Raw genomic sequence first — 18,098 nt, 5'->3', positions numbered from 1 at the left:
CACAAGAGACCTCCCAGCTCCACATAATATCAAACGGTGAAAATCTCCCAGAGATCTCCATCTCAACACCAGCACCCAGCTTCACTCAACGACCAGCAAGCTACAGTGCTGAAAATCCTATGCCAAACAACTAGCAAGACAGGAACACACCCCATCCATTAGCAGAGAGGCTGCCTAAGATCATAATCAGTCCACAGACACCCCAAAACCCACAACCAGACGTGGACCTGCCCACCAGAAAGACAATATCCAGCCTCAACCACCAGAATACAGGCACTAGTCCCCTCCACCAGGAAGCCTACACAACCCACTGAACTAACCTTAGCCACTGGGGACAGACACCAAAAACAACAGGAACTACGAACCTGCAGCCTGCAAAAAGGAGACCCCAAACACAGTAAGATAAGCAAAATGAGAAGACAGAAAAACACACAGCAGATGAAGGAGCAAGATAAAAACCCACCAGACCTAACAAATGAAGAGGAAATAGGCAGTCTACCTGAAAAAGAATTCAGAATAACGATAGTAAAGATGATCCAAAATCTTGGAAACAGAATAGACAAAATGCAAGAAACATTTAACAAGGACCTAGAAGAACTAAAGATGAAACAAACAATGATCAACAACACAATAACTGAAATGAAAAATACTCTAGAAGGGATCAATAGCAGAATAACTGAGGCAGAAGAATGGATAAGTGACCTGCAAGATAAAATAGTGGAAATAACTACTGCAGAGCAGAATAAAGAAAAAAGAATGAAAAGAACTGAGGACAGTCTCAGAGACCTCTGGGGCAATATTAAATGCACCAACATTCGAATTATAGGGGTTTCAGAAGAAGAGAAAAAGAAAGGGACTGAGAAAATATTTGAAGAGATTCTAGTTGAAAACTTCCCTAATATGGGAAAGGAAACAGTAAATCAAGTCCAGGAAGCACAGAGAGTCCCATACAGGATAAATCCAAGGAGAAATATGCCAAGACACATAGTAATCAAAGGGTCAAAAATTAAACACAAAGAAAACATTAAAAGCAGCAAGGGAAAAACAACAAATAACACACAAGGGAATCCCCATAAGGTTAACAGCTGATGTTTCAGCAGAAACTCTGCAAGCCAGAAGGGACTGGCAGGACATATTTAAAGTGATGAAGGAGAAAAACCTGCAACCAAGATTACTCTACCCAGCAAGGATCTCATTCATATTTGATGGAGAAATTAAAACCTTTACAGACAAGCAAAAGCTGAGAGAGTTCAGCACCACCGAACCAGCTCTACAACAACTGCTAAAGGAACTTCTCTAGGCAAGAAACACAAGAGAAGAAAAAGACCTACAATAACGAACCCAAAACAATTAAGAAAATGGGAATAGGAACATACATATCAATAATTACCTTAAATGTAAATGGACTAAATGCTCCCACCAAAAGACACAGGTTAGCTGAATGGATAAAAAAACAAGACCCATATATTTGCTGTCTCCAAGAAACCCACTTTCAGACCTAGAGAAACATACAGACTGAAAGTAAGGGGATGGAAAAAGATATTTCATGCAAATGGAAACCAAAAGAAAGCTGGAGTAGCAATTCTCATATCACACAAAATAGACTTTAAGATAAAGATTATTAGAAGAGACAAAGAAGGACACTACATAATGATCAAGGGATCAATCCAAGTAGAAGATACAACAATTGTAAATATTTATGCACCCAACATAGGAGAACCTCAATACATAAGGCAAATACTAACAGCCATAAAAGAGGAAATCGACACTAACACATTCATAGTAGAGGACTTTAACCCCGCACTTTCACCAATGGACAGATCATCCAAATGAAAATAAATAAGGAAACACAATCTTTAAATGATACATTAAACAAGATGGACTTAATTTATATTTATAGGACATTCCATCCAAAAACAACAGAATACACATTTTTCTCAAGTGCTCATGGAACATTCTCCAGGATAGATCATACCTTGGGTCACAAATCAAGCCTTGGTAAATTTAAGAAACTTGAAATTGTATCAAGTATCTTTTCCAACCACAACGCTATGAGACTAGATGTCAACTACAGGAAAAGATCTGTAAAAAATACAAACACATGGAGGCTAAACAATACAGTACTTAATAATGAAGTGATCACTGAAGAAATCAAAGAGGAAATTAAAAAATAAGTAGAAACAAATGACAATAGAGACACGATGACCCAAAATCTATGGGATGCAGCAAAAGCACTTCTAAGAGGGAAGTTTATAGCAATACAATCCTACCATAAGAAACAGGAAACATCTCGAATAAACAACCTAACCTTCCATCTAAAGCAATTAGAGAAAGAAGAACAAAAAAACCCCAAAGTTAGCAGAAGGAAAGAATTCATAAAAATCACATCAGAAATAAATGAAAAAGAAATGAAGGAAACGATAGCAAAGATCAATAAAACTAAAAGCTGGTTCTTTGAGAAGATAAACAAAATTGATAAACCATTAGCCAGACTCATCAAGAAAAAAAGGGAGAAGACTCGAATCAATAGAATTAGAAATGAAAAAGGAGAAGTAACAACTGACACTGCAGAAATAAAAAAGATCATCAGAGATTGCTACAAGCAACTCTATGCCAATAAAATGGACAACATGGAAGAAATGGACAAATTCTTAGAAATGCACAACCTGCCAAGACTGAATCAGGAAGAAATAGAAAATCTGAACAGACCAATCGCAAGCACTGAAATTGAAACTGTGATTAAAAATCTTCCAACAAACAAAAGCCCAGGACCAGATGGCTGCACAATCGAATTCTATCAAACATTTAGAGAAGAGCTAACACCTATCCTTCTCAAACTCTTCCAAAATATAGCAGAGGGAGGAACACTCCTAAACTCATTCTACGAGGCCACCATCACCCTGATACGAAAACCAGGCAAGAAAGAAAACTACAGGCCAATATCACTGATGAATATAGATGCAAAAATCATCAACAAAATACTAGCAAACAGAATCTAACAGCACAATAAAAGGATCACACACCATGATCAAGTGGGGTTTATTCCAGGAATGCAAGGATTCTTCAATACACGCAAATCAATCAACATGATACACCATATTAACAAACTGAAGGAGAAAAACCATATGATCATCTCAATAGATGCAGAGAAAGCTTTCGACAAAATTCAACACCCATTTATGATAAAAACCCTGCAGAAAGTAGGCATAGAGGGAACTTACCTCAACATAATAAAGGCCATATATGACAAACACACAGCCAACATCATCCTCAATGGTGAAAAACTGAAAGCATTTCCACTAAGATCAGGAACAAGACAAGGTTGCCCACTCTCACCACTCTTATTCAACATAGTTTTAAAAGTTTTAGCCACAGCAATCAGAGAAGAAAATGAAATAAAAGGAATCCAAATCAGAAAAGTAGTAAAGCTCTCACTGTTTGCAGATGACATGATACTATACATAGAGAATCCTAAAGATGCTACCAGAAAACTACTAGAGCTAATCAATGAATTCGGTAAAGTAGCAGGATACAAAATTAATGCACAGAAATCTCTGGCATTCCTATATACTAATGATGAAAAATCTGAAAGTGAAATCAAGAAAACACTCCCATTTACCACTGCAACAAAACGAATAAAATATCTAGGAATAAACCTACCTAAGGAGACAAAAGACCTGTATGCAGAAAATTATGACACTGATGAAAGAAATTAAAGACGATACAAATAGATGGAGAGATATACCATGTTCTTGGATGGGAAGAATCAACATTGTGAAAATGACTCTACTACCCAAAGCAATCTACAGATTCAATGCAATCCCTATCAAACTACCACTGGCATTTTTCACAGAACTAGAACAAAAAATTTCACAATTTGTATGGAAACACAAAAGACCCCGAATAACCAAAGCAATCTTGAGAATGAAAAAGGGAGCTGGAGGAATCAGGCTCCCTGACTTCAGACTATACTACAAATCTACAGTAATCAAGACAGTATGGTACTGGCACAAAAACAGAAATATAGATCAATGTAACAGGATAGAAAGCCCAGAGATAAACCCACGCACATATCGTCACCTTATCTTTGATATAGGAGGCAGGAATGTACAGTGGAGAAAGGACAGCCTCTTCAATAATTGATTCTGGGGAAACTGGACAGGTACATGTAAAAGTATGAGAATAGATCATTCCCTAACACCATACACAAAAATAAGCTCTAAATGGACTAAAGACCTAAATGTAAGGACAGAAACTATCAAACTCTTAGAGGAAATCGTAGGCAGGACACTCTATGACATAAATCACAGCAAGATCCTTTTTGACCCACCTCCTAGAGAAATGAAAATAAAACCAAAAATAAACAAATGGGACCTAATGAAACTTCAAAGCTTTTGCACAGCAAAGGAAACCATAAACAAGACCAAAAGACAACCCTCAGAATGGGAGAAAATATTTTCAAATAAAGCAACTGACAAAGGATTAATCTCCAAAATTTATAAGCAGCTCATGCAGCTTAGTAACAAAAAAAAACAAACAACCCAATCCAAAAATGGGCAGAAGACCTAAATAGACATTTCTCCAAAGAAGGTATACAGACTGCCAACAAACACATGAAAGAATGCTCAACATCACTAATCATTAGAGAAATGCAAATCAAAACTACAATGAGATATCATCTCACACCAGTCAGAATGGTCATCATCAAAAAATCTAGAAAAAATAAATGCTGGAGAGGGTGTGAAGAAAAGGGAACCCTCTTGCACTGTTGGTGGGAATGTAAATTGATACAGCCACTGTGGAGAATAGTATAGAGGTTCCTTAAAAAACTACAAATAGAACTACCATATGACCCAACAATCCCACTACTGGGCATATACCCTGAGAAAACCATAAGTCAAAAAGAGTCATGTACCAAAATGTTCATTGCAGCTCTATTTACAATAGGCCGGAGATGGAAACAACCTAAGTGCCCATCTTCGGTTGAATGGATAAAGAAGATGTGGCACATATATACAATGGAATATTAGTCAGCCATAAAAAGAAACGAAGTTGAGCTATTTGTAATGAGGTGGATAGACCTAGAGTCTTTCATACAGAGTGAACTAAGTCAGAAAGAGAGAGACAAATACCGTATGCTAACACATATATATGGAATTTAAGAAAAAAAAATGTCATGAAGAACCTAGGGGTAAGACAGGAATAAAGACACAGACCTACTAGAGAATGGACTTTAGGATATGGGGAGGGGGAAGGGTAAGCTGTGACAAAGCGAGAGAGAGGCAATGGACATATATACACTACCAAACGTAAGGTAGATAGCTAGTGGGAAGCAGCCGCATAGCATAGGGAGATCAGCTCGGTGCTTTGTGATCACCTGGAGGGGTGGGATAGGGAGAGTGGGAGGGAGGGAGACACAAGAGGGAAGTGATATGGGAACATATGTATATATATAACTGATTCATTTTGTTGTAAAGCAGAAACTAACACACCATTGTAAAGCAACTATACTCCAATAAAGATGTTAAAAAAAAAAACCACACCTGGAATTTGATGATGTGGCAGCTCTTTCAACCACTATCATCTTTCTCCTAAAAAGTTGCAATAGCTTCCAAATTCTTCACTCTTGCCTCCTACAGTCTATTGTTCCCCCAACTGTCTAAGGAAATTTTCTGTATCATAAGATCTTGTGAGGTCATGGCGATTAATTCTCCAATTTTATACTATAATACTTAGTATAAAACCAGTCTGTTTTACACTTAGTGATGTCTTGTAAGTCCAAATGCTGTTCCTCCAGGTACTCGCATGGTTTCTTATTCACTCCCTTTAGCTTTTTGTTCAGACCTCTTCTCATCAGACAGACCTCTGATAATTGTAAATACAGCCTTTATTATTCTATCTCTTTACCCTGCTTGGAAGTTATTGTACTTCAAACTGATGAACATTACATCATACACATACTTGTTCATTTAGTGTTTCTCTTCCCTACTGGAATATACACTACATGAGGGCAGAAATTTTGCTTTATCTGTTCAGGCTTACTGAGTACCTAGACCAGCACTTGGCACATCCAGTCCATTTACTAGGCTTCCACATTATATAGGTTCATTAATAGTGCCAAAATCATTCCTGTAACCCACAGAATTATTTTTCTATTATTTTTCTCTTTGCAATTTTTTATTATGTTTGTCTACTACCCAGGATGATTCATCATCTCCATTTCTTTCAACAAAAGAAGGCATCATTGAAATTTTTGCCATTCTTCTCTATAACTAGCATGGAGAAAATGAGTCAATCTGAACAGATATTCTTTGTTCTGGAAGAGTCACAACTTTGATTATGTATTTCTGAAACAAGAGATATCCAAGAATGAAGAAAGGATAAAGCTGTGCTTTGAAGATGCTTCAATGGCTTCAGAGAAAACAATGTTATTACTGACTGCATCAGGCTTAGTTAACAAATTTAATAGTATTTTCCTTATATGAAAGTAAAAAAAACCCCATAAATTGTTAGAAATTAAATAATAAACCTGTATACAATTGTCAAAATAAAATATTTTAAAATTTGAAACAACAAATTGAATTTGCTTTTTGTATGTGACTTCTTCAAATTGGGTTTTATATTTGAGATTTCCATATGTAATCTTGATCAGGCCATTTAAAGACAATCTCATCCAACTCTTAGTCATCCCTGTAGACAGAACATACTGCTAACATAATAGTTAATAAAGTTTTTTTTTTTTTAGTTAATAAAGTTTTGAAAAGATATTTTGTAACTTACATATTGGTAATTGCTACTTTTAACAATTTGATTGGTATAAATCAAAACCATACAATTGGAATTATATCTAAAGAACCAAATAGACTTCTTGTTTTTCATGAATAATTATAATGTTAAAATTTCTTGTGACAAAGCAAATGGACTTCAAATCATACTGACTATTTTCATGTCAAATATAGTATACCAAAATAATCGTGGAACTCTGTTTTGCAGAATAGCACCTGCATGATGAGAATGGTCAGAGCTGTCACCCTGCAGTTAGCGTGAATGCTACTGAAAACTCACACAAACTATAAAATGCAGCATATACTTGAAGACAGAACTGTGCCCTCTGGGAGACTCCACCTGGCCTCCAGGCACATCACATTTCCATTGGTCCTACCATAGTTGTGCTTCTTGGACACCCAAGAAAGAAACTCCTCTAGCAGCTCATGGACTTCTGTCCATAAGAAACAGCTGACTAGAGATTGGTTTGAGATGGCAGAGTAGAAGGACGTGTGATCACTCCCTCTTATGAGAGCACTGGAACTAACTGCTGAACAACTAACTGCTGAACAATCATTGACAGGAAGACACTGGAACTCACCAAAAAAGATATCCCACATCCAAAGACAAAGGAACAGCCACAATGAGATGAGATGGTAGGATGGGTGCAGTCACAATAAAATCAAATCCCATAACTGCTGGGTGGCTGACTCACAAACTGGAGAACAACTATACCACAAAAGTCCACCTACTGGAATGAAGGTTCTAAGCCCCAAGTCAGGCTTCCCAACCTGGGAGTCTGGCAATGAGAGGAGGAATTCCCACAGAATCAGACTTTGAAGACTAGCAGGATTTGATTGCAGGACTTCAACAGGACTGGGGTAAACAGAGACTCCACTCTGTTAGGACACATACAAAGTAGTGTGAGCATCAGGACCCGGGGGAAGGAGAAGTGACCCCATAGGAGACTGAAACTGACCTACCTGCGAGTGTTGGAGGGTCTCCTTCAGAGGCAGTGTTGGCTGTGGGGACAAGGACACTGACAGCAGAAGTTCTGGGAAGTACTCCTTGGCATGAGCCCTCCCAGAGTCTGCCATTAGCTCCACCAAAGAGCCCGTAGCCTCCAGTGATGGGTTGCCTCAGACCAAACAACCAACAGGGAGGGAACTCAGCCCCACCTATTAGCAGACAAGGGGATTAAAGTTTGAGCTCTGCTCACCAGAGCAACACCCAGCTCTACCTACAAGTCCCTCCCATCAGGAAGCTTGCACAAGCCTCTTAGATAGCCTCATCCACCAGAGGGCAGACAGCAGAAGCAAGAAGAACTACAATCCTGCAGCCTGTGGAACGAAAACCACATTCACAGAAAGACAGACAAAATGAAAAGGCAGAGGACTATGTACTAGATGAAGGAACAAGATAAAACCCCAGAAAAACAACTAAACAAAGTGGAGATAGGCAACCTTCCAGAAAAAGAATTCAGAATAATGATAGTGAAGATGATCCAGGACCTCAGAAAAAGAATGGAGGCAAAGATCAAGAAGATGCAAGAAATGGTTAACAAAGACCTAGAAGAATTAAAGAACAAACAAACAGAGATGAACAATACAATAACTGAAATAAAAATACACTAGAAGAAATCAATAGCAGAATAACTGAGGCAGAAGAATGGATAAGTGACCTGGAAGACAGAATGGAGGAATTCATGGCTATGGGACAGAATAAAGTAAAAAGAATGAAAAGAAATGAAGGACAGCCTAAGAGACTACTGGGACAACATTAAACTCACCAACATTTACATTATAGGGGTCCCAGAAGGAGAAGAGAGAGAGAAAGGACCCAAGAAAATATTTGAAGAGATTATAGTCAAAAACTTCCCTAACATGGGAAAGGAAATAGCCACGCAAGTTCAGGAAGCACACAGAGTCCCAGGAAAGAGAAACCCAAGAAGAAACATGCCAAAGCACATAGTAATCAAATTGACAAAAAATAAAGACAAAAAAAAGTATTAAAAGCAACAAGGGGAAAATAACAAGCAACATACAAGGGAACTCCCATAAGGTGAACAGCTGATTTCTCAGCAGAAACTCTACAAACCAGAAGGGAGTGGCATGATATATTTAAAGTGATGAAATGGAAGAACCTACAATCAAGATGACTCTACCTGGCAAGGATCTCATTCAGATTGGACAGAGAAATCAAAAGCTTTACAGATAAGCAAAAACTAAGAGAATTCAGCACCACCAAACCATCTAAAGGAACAAATGCTAAAGGAACTTCTCTAAGTGGGAAACACAATAGAAGAAAAGGACGTGCAAAAAGAAACTCAAAACAATTAAGAAAATGATAATAGGAACATACATATTGATAATTACCTTAAATATGAATGGATTAAATGCTCCAACCAAAAGACACAGGCTTGCTGAATGGATACAAAAACAAAACCCACATACATGCTGTCTACAAGAGACCCACTTCAGACCTAGGGACAGACACATACAGACTGAAAGTGAGGGGATGGAAAAAGATATTCCATGCAAATGGAAATCAAGAAAGTTGGAGTAGCAGTACTCATATCAGATAAAATAGACTTTAAAATAATGTTACAAGAGACAAGGAAGGACACTACATAATGATCAAGGGTTGAATCCAAGAAGAAGATATGACAATTATAAATATATATGCACCCAATATTGGGACACCTCAATACACAAGGCAAATGCTAACAGCTATAAAAGAGAAAATTGACAGTAACACAGTAATAGTGGGGGACTTTAACACCTCACTTACACCAATGGACAGATCATCAAATTAATAAGGAAACAGAAGCTTTAAGTGACACAATAGAGCAGATAGATTTCATTGATATTTATATGACATTCCATCCGAAAACAGAAGATTACATTTTCTTCTCAAATGCACACAGAACATTACCCAGGATAGATCACATCTTGGGTCACAAATCAAGCCTCAGAAAATTTAAGAAAATCGAAATCATATCAAGCATCTTTTCTGATAGCAACATTATGAGATTGGAAATCAATTACAGGAAAAAAACTGTAAAAAACACAAATACATGGAGACTAAACACTGTACTACTAAATAACCAAGAGATCACTGAAGAAATCAAAGAAGAAATAAAAAAATACCTAGAGACAAATAACAACGAAAATGGACAACCCAAAACCTATGGGATGCAGCAAAAGCAGTTCTAAGAAGGAAGTTTATACCAATTCAATCACACCTGAAGAAACAAGAAAAATCTCAAATAAACAACCTAACCCTACACTTAAAACAGCTAGAGAAAGAAGAACAAAGAAAACCCAAAGTCATTAGAAGGAAAGAAATCATAAAGATAAGAGCAGAAATAAATGAAATAGAAATGAAGAAAACAATACCAAAGATCAATAAAACTAAAAGCTGGTTCTTTGAGAAGATAAACAAAATTGATAAACCCTTAGACAGACTCATCAAGAAAAAAAGTGAGAGGATGCAAATCAATAAAATTAGAAAAGAAAAAGGAGAAATTACAACTGACACTGCAGGAATACAAAGGATTATAAGAGACTACTACAAACAACTATATGCCAATAAAATAGACAACCACGAAGAAATGGACAAATTCTTGGAAAGGTACAATTTTCCAAGACTGAACCAGGAAGAATTAGAAAATCTAAACAAACCTAATACAAGTAATGAAATAGAAATGGTAATTTAATATCTTCCAACAAAGAAAAGTCAAGGACCAGATGGCTTCACAGGTGAATTCTATCAAACATTTAGAGAAGAGCTAACACTGATCCTTCTGAAACTCTTCCAAAAAATTGCAAAGAGAGAAACACTCCCAAATTCATTCTATGAAGCCACCATCACCCTAATACCCAAACCAGAAAAAGATATCTCACACACAAAAAATTACAGGCTAATATCACTGATGAACATAGATACAAAAATCCTGAACAAAATACTAGCAAACAGAATCCAACAGCACATTAAAAGGATCACACACCAGGATCAAGTGGGATTTATCCCAGTGATGCAAGGATTCTTCAATATACACAAATCAATCAATGTAATACACCACATTAACAAATTAAGGAATAAAAACTATATGATCACCTCAATAGATGCAGAAATGGATTTTGACAAAATTCAACACCAATTTATGATAAAAAGTCTCCAGAAAATAGGCATAGAGGGAACTTACCTCAATATAATAAAGGCCATATATGACAAACCAACAGCAAGCATCATACTCAATGGTGAAAAACTGAAAGTATTTCCAATAAGATCAGGAAAAAGAGAAGGATGTCGACTCTCACCACTCTTATTCAACATAGTTTTGGAAGTCCTAGCCACAGCAATCAGAGAAGAAAGAAAATTAAAGGAATAGAAATTGGAAAAGAAGAAGTAAAACTGTCACTGTTTGCCGATGACATGATGCTATACATGGAAAATCCTAAAGACGCCACCAGAAAACTACTAGAACTAATCAATGAATTTAGGAAGGTTGCAGGATACAAAATTAATGCACAGAAATCTCTGGCATTCCTATATACCAACAATGAAAAATCAGAAAGAGAAATTAAGGAAACACTCACGTTTACCATTGCAACAAAAAGAATAAAATACCTAGGAATAAACCTGCCTAAGGAGGTGAAAGACTTGTACTCAGAAAACTATAAAACACTTATGAAAGAAATCAAAGATGACATAAACAGATGGAGAAATATACCATGGTCTTGGATTGGAAGAATCAATATTGTGAAAATGACTATACTACCCAAAGCAATCTACAGGTTCAATGCAATCCCTATCAAATTACCAATAGCATTCTTCACAGAATTAGAACAAAAAATCTTACAATTCGTATGGAGACACAAAAGACCCTGAATAGCCAAAGCAATCTTGAGAAAGAAAAACTGAGTTGGAGGAATCAGGCTTCCTGACTTCAAACTACAGCACAAAGCTACAGTAATCAAGACAGTATAGTATTGGCACAAAAACAGAAATATAGATGAGTGGTACAGGGTAGAATGCCCCGAGATAACCCCATGCACATATAGGCATCTAATTTATGACAAAGGAGGCAAGAACATACAATGGAGAAAAGAGCCTCTTCAATAAGTGGTGCTGGGAAAACTGGATAGCTACATGTAAAATAATGAAATTAGAACACTACCCAACACCATATACAAAAATAAACTCCAAATGGATTAAGGACTTAAATGTAAGACCAGACATTATAAAACTGTTAGAGGAAAACTTAGGAAAAACACTCTTTGACATAAACCACACAGCAAGATCTTGTTTGACCCCACCTCCTTGATTAACAGAAATAAAAACAAAAATAAACAAATGGGACTTAAGTAAACTTAAAAGCTTTTGCACAGCAAAGGAAACCATAAAGAAGACAAAAGACAACCCTCCGGGGCTTCCCTGGTGGCGCAGTAGTTGAGAGTCTGCCTGCCGATGCAGGGGACGCGGGTTTGTGCCCCAGACCGGGAAAATCCCACATGCTGCAGAGCAGCTGGGCCCGTGAGCCATGGCCGCTGAGCCTGCGCGTCCGAGCCTGTGCTCTACAACGGGAAAGGCCACAACAATGAGAGGCCTGCGTACCAAAAAGAAGAAGAAGAAAAAAAAAGACAACCCTCCGAACGGGAGAAAATATTTGTAAATGAAACAATAGACAAAGGATTAATCTCCAAAATATACAAACAGCTCATGCAGCTAAATCTAAAAAAAAAAAAAAAACAATCCAGTTAAAAAATGGGTGGAAGACCTAAATAGACATTTCACCAAGGAAGACATACAGATGGCCAAGAGGCACATGAAAAGACGCTCAACATCACTAATTATTAGAGAAATGCAAATCAAAACTATAATGAGATATCACCTCACCCTGGTCAGAATGGTCATTATGAAAAAACCTGGAAACAATAAATGCTGGAAAGGGTGTGGTGAAAAGGGAACCCTCCTACACTGTCAGTGGGAATGTAAATTGATACAAACACTATGGAAAACAGTATGGAGCTTCCTTAAAAAACTAAAAGTAGAACTACCATATGACCCAGCAATCCCACTACTGGGCATATACCCTGAGAAAACCATAATTCAGAAAGAGACATGCACCACAATGTTCCTTGCAGCACTATTTACAACAGCCAGGACATGGAACCAACCTAAATGTCCACTGACAGATGAATGGATAAAAAAGATGTGGCACATATATACAATGGAATATTACTCAGCCATAAAATGAAATGAAATTGAGTTATTTGTAGTGAGGTGGATGGACCTAGAGTCTGTCATACAGAGTGAAGTAAGTCAAGAGAAAAATAAATACCTTATGCAAACGCATATATATGGAATGTAAAAAAAAAAATGGTACAATGCACCTAGTTTCAGGGCAGGAATAAAGACGTAGACATAGAGAATGGACTTGATGACATGGGGTGGGAGGGTGACGCTGGGGTGAAGTGAGAGTAGCATCGACATATATACACTACTGAATGTAAAATAGTTGGCTGGTGGGAAACAGCAGCATAGCGCAAGGAGATTGGCTCAGTGCTTTGTGATGACATACAGGGGTGGGATAGGGAGGATGGGAGGAAAGCTCAAGAGGGAGGGGATATGGGGATATGTGTATGCATATGGCTGATTTGCTTTGTTGTGCAACGGAAACTAACATGGTATTGTGAAGCAATTATAACTCCAATAAATATCTATTTACAAAATACAAAAAGAAATGGCTCCATGTTTTAAGAAAAATAAGAGCAATTAAGTTTCTTGGTAAAATTTGAAATATTCTTGTGTTCTAAATCAAGTCAGTGTGTATTGAAATACTAGAAATTAAATGTGAGTTGGAGGTAAAGAGGAAAAAGTTGACGGTATATTGTGTAGGCCAGTATGGTAACATCTCTCATAGTTAAAATGCACATATCTTTCAATCCAGCAATCCAGTTGTCAGCGTTGATGTTACCATTATACTTTTCCACATGTAAAATCACATGTACAAAATTCTTCCCTGCAGTATTTTTGTGAGGAAATCCAATGAGGGAAATGGTGCAGTCCTGGCTTGAATAAGGTAAACTGCTAACCAGAGACACAGAAAATGATTTTCCTGGGACAGCCTTTCAGATATACTTTATTGATTCCAATCTCAAGGTTTTTCAAAGACTCTGTAACCAACTGAAATTGTTTTCTCTAATGATCTATCCAGATGGTCCAAGGCAGAATACCCCAACTGGCCTCTGAGCACTGCCAGGTAGTCAGCAGCTTACCTAAGGATAGAAAAATACAGGTCACATATACACATTGTCAGCACATTTTTCTTCTTCCTTTTGCCTTTTTTTCTTTCCTCTTATATAATTCCTGTTGGCTTTTTTTTTCTTTCATTTTTAGATGAAATCAATCTATTGCTTGGTTTCCCCTGTATACGAGTAAAATAGCATGTTAGTGTTAAAATTACTGTATAGCTGATCTATTACTTGACACTGTAATACCAAAGGATTGGAAAGAAATTGTCTTTCAAAAGGGAACTGTTTGAATACACTATCAAATATCCATGTAATGTAATAGCATGTAGCTATAAATAAGAACAGGGTAATTCTATATGCATTAATCTGGGAAGTTTTCCAAGATATAAGCAATGTGCAGAATAGTACATGTAGTATACTATCATTTGAAGGGGTTAAGAGAACAAATAATTATATACTTTTAATATATGTGACATCTTTGGAAGGACAAACAAAAAACTATTAATGACAGTTGCTTTCTGGAAAGGGATACCAGGGGCTGAGAACAGTAGACTTATTTTTTACTGTATACTTTTTTGTAACTGATTAAGTGGGTTCTGCACTCAGATTCCGATGTGTGGAGGTTTTCCCACACCACCAATAAGCAATTCTGTGACACAAGTTGGGTGTCTACAATTCAACTCCATTCTGACAATATAAGGGCTCAGTTCCTCAAGATTGTGTTGTGTTCACACCCCAGTCCCCCACCCCAGTTCAGATGCCAATCACAAGCCCAGGTTATCACCTATGCTTCTGACCAATGGGGCTGCAGATTGAAGGTTCCCATGACCCCCTTCTTGGGTTGGTTTAATTTGCTAGAGTTTTCACAGAACTTGGATAAACATTTTACTCACTAGATTACTGGTTTATTATAAAAATATATAATTAAGGAACTGCTAGATGCAAGAGATACATAGGGAAAGATATGGGTAAGGGCACAGAGCTTCCATGCCCTCTCCAGGCATGCTACTCTCTCCAAATTTCCACGTGTTCACCAACCCTGAAGCACTCTGAACCCGTCCTTTTGAGGTTTTATGGAGGTTTCATTACATAAACATGATTGATTAAATTATCAGACATAGTCAATTGATTCAACCTCCAACCACTTTCCCTTCCCCAGAGGTTAGGGGGTAGGACTGAAAGTTCCAATTCTCCAATCACATAGTTGGGTCTCCTGGCAACCAGCCTCCATCCTTAAGTTACCTAAGGGCTTTCCAAAAGTGACCTCATTAACATAACACAAGACATCTATGTTGCTGTCATCACTTATTAGAAAATTCCAAGGGTTTTAGGAGCTCTGTGCCAGAAATGGGGATGAAGACCTATATATATATATATATATAAATGTATATATTATATATATAAATATATATATACTTACATATGTATGTATTTTTCTTATTATAAATCACAATAAAACACTTGTGAATTCAGTATTTTGTGAATCTATCAGCTGTTAGCTCTGGAATAGAATATTAAGTTTGTGTTTTGCTTGACAAACATTGATCTTCCCATATATTTATTGATATGCAAAATTAGAAAGTTGCTGGAAAAAGAGTGAAAAAAAGGTCACATGGGGCAAGCAACTTCCCAGAAGTAAAAACACAGAGAAATCTCTTTTGTTACCATTACCCCTGGACATGATATACTGAAGTAGCCCCTACTAAATATGGTGGGAGAAGGCAGAAAAGACTCACCAAACAGCAAGGGAAGTGGTCATTGGACTTGTGTGTGATTGGGCTTAATACCAGGCATTGGTTGTCATAAGACGTGACTGCATCCTGGTAAACATCATGGCCCAGGCTTGAAGTGCCCCTTGAATGAAACTGTGTCATGGGGTTTTGTAGGTATACATTAATTAAGGAGCAAGCAGGGTCAGACATATACTCAGGTCAATCAGCATCTCTTTCCCCTAATCTCTTCACTAGGCTCTGAAATGTCTAGGACCAATTCCCTCAAATCTATCACCACCCCTCACACCCCAAAATCTTTCACCTTCATGCTTATCTGAATATAAGGCATCACCACCCATCCATTGGCTCAGGCTATGATGAAACCCTGAAGTCGTTGTTGACTTTTCTCTATCCTTCATATCTCCTACTCAGTCCATTAGAAAAGTCTATTTTTCTACCATCCAACTGTATCTTAAATCCAACCACTTCTTATTACCTCCACTGCTACAACCCCAGACCAAGTCTCCATCAATCTCTACCAGGACAGGAAAGAAATCTTCCAACAAGCTATCCACCACACAGGAGCCTGAGGGAGCTTTTTAAAGTACATGTCAGATCATTTAGGTCCCAAACTAAAACCTTCCCATTGCACTTGGAATTAAATTCAGACTCCTTAAAACGGCTTCTAACTCTTTTTATATGCTAGAGCCTACGTACCTTTCTGGCTTCATTTCCTTACTCTCTGCTCCTTGTTCATCACCAAGCAATGTTGGCTTTTTTCCTCCTCAAAGCCTTCGCACTCAGTGTGCCCTCTGCTTGGACCATTCTTCCAACAGTCATCCTGGGGTTGTCTTCTCATCATTTCAGGTCACAACTCAAATATTGTTTCTTCAGAGATGCCTCCTCTATTCTTATTGCTAAAAAAAAATTGCTAAAAATCTTCTAGATCCCAGTCATGCTTTATCACATTAAATTATTTTAACTTCTTCACAGAATTTATCAGAGACTAAAATTATTTTGTTTTTTGTTCAGTGATTTCTGTTTGTCTCCTCCCAACTTGCATATAAGTTCCCGTGTCTGTCTATTACTGCCATATCCCAAAAGCTTCATAAAAGAGTCTGGCATATGGCAGCTTGTTCACCACTTGATGAACTAACAGTTTTGATATGGAACAATCAACATCTGGTAGCATTTGTGGAGATCACAATCACAAGCTTTAGAAGTGTAACTCTGAGCTCTAGATCTACTGAGAAACAAGTAGCTACAGAGTGACCACTCCCTCCACTCATCAGGGTCGAGGCACAGCTGCAGGGTCTGGATTCAGCATCCACACTTGGGCATATCTGAATTTCAGCCCTAGTTAAAAAAATAATTCTACTCAGGATTCATTCTTTAAACCAGAGGTCCCCAACTCCTGGGCTGCAGACTGGTATTTGTCAGTGGCCTGTTAGGAACTGGGCCGTACAGCAGGAGGTGACCAGTAAGTGAGCAAAGCTTCATCTGCTGCTCCCCATCGCTCGCATTACCACCTGAACCATCCCCATCTCCGCCCCCAGTCCGTGGAAAAATTGTCTTCTCCAAAACCAGTCCCTGGTGCCAAAAAGGTTGGGGACCACTGCTTAAGACTGAATGAGCCAGTGAGCCCTAGTCTGGCTCCCCTCTTTCCTTTTCTTTCTTCCTTTCTCTCTTTCCTTTCTTTCTTTTTCTTTCCTTTCTTCCCCTTCCTTCCTCTCTTTCTTCCTTTTTTTCTTTTTCATTGTTGTTGCTTAAAAGGAGTACACCAAGGGCTTCCCTGGTGGCGCAGTGGTTGAGAGTCCGCCTGCTGATCCAGGGTACGTGGGTTCGTGCCCTGTTCCGGGAGGATCCCACGTGCCGCGGAGCAGCTGGGCCCGCGGGCCATGGCCGCTGAGCCTGCGCGTCCGGAGCCTGTGCTCCGCAGCGGGAGGGGCCGCAGCGGTGAGAGGCCCACGTACCGAAAAAAAAAAAAAAAAAAAAAAAAAAGTAAAAAAATAAGAAGTACACCAAGAAAAAAGAAGAGAGTTTTCTTGATAGGGCTCAATCTATTTAACTGTAAATATTAGAATATACATAAGCTTTCCCAACATAATGCAATCACTTTTTAAGTGTACAGTTACATAATTTGGAGGATATTCACATGGTTGTGCAAACAATCTCCAGAACTCTTTGTATCTTGCAAAACTGAAATTCTGTACTCATTAAACTCCCATTCCATGTCTTATAGTCCTGGCAGTATGAATCTGTTCCTAGCTTTACTTATGAAATTTATCTGTAGCACTGATGTGATCTTACAAAGCGATCCATGACACTTTTCTCAACTTGTACATGCACTACAGCAAGAAGG

The sequence above is a fragment of the Orcinus orca genome, chromosome 4, assembly GCF_937001465.1.
Source record: "Orcinus orca chromosome 4, mOrcOrc1.1, whole genome shotgun sequence".
Lineage (NCBI taxonomy): Eukaryota > Metazoa > Chordata > Mammalia > Artiodactyla > Delphinidae > Orcinus > Orcinus orca.
The sequence above is the reverse complement of the archived record's forward strand: the minus strand, read 5'-3'. Positions refer to the sequence as shown.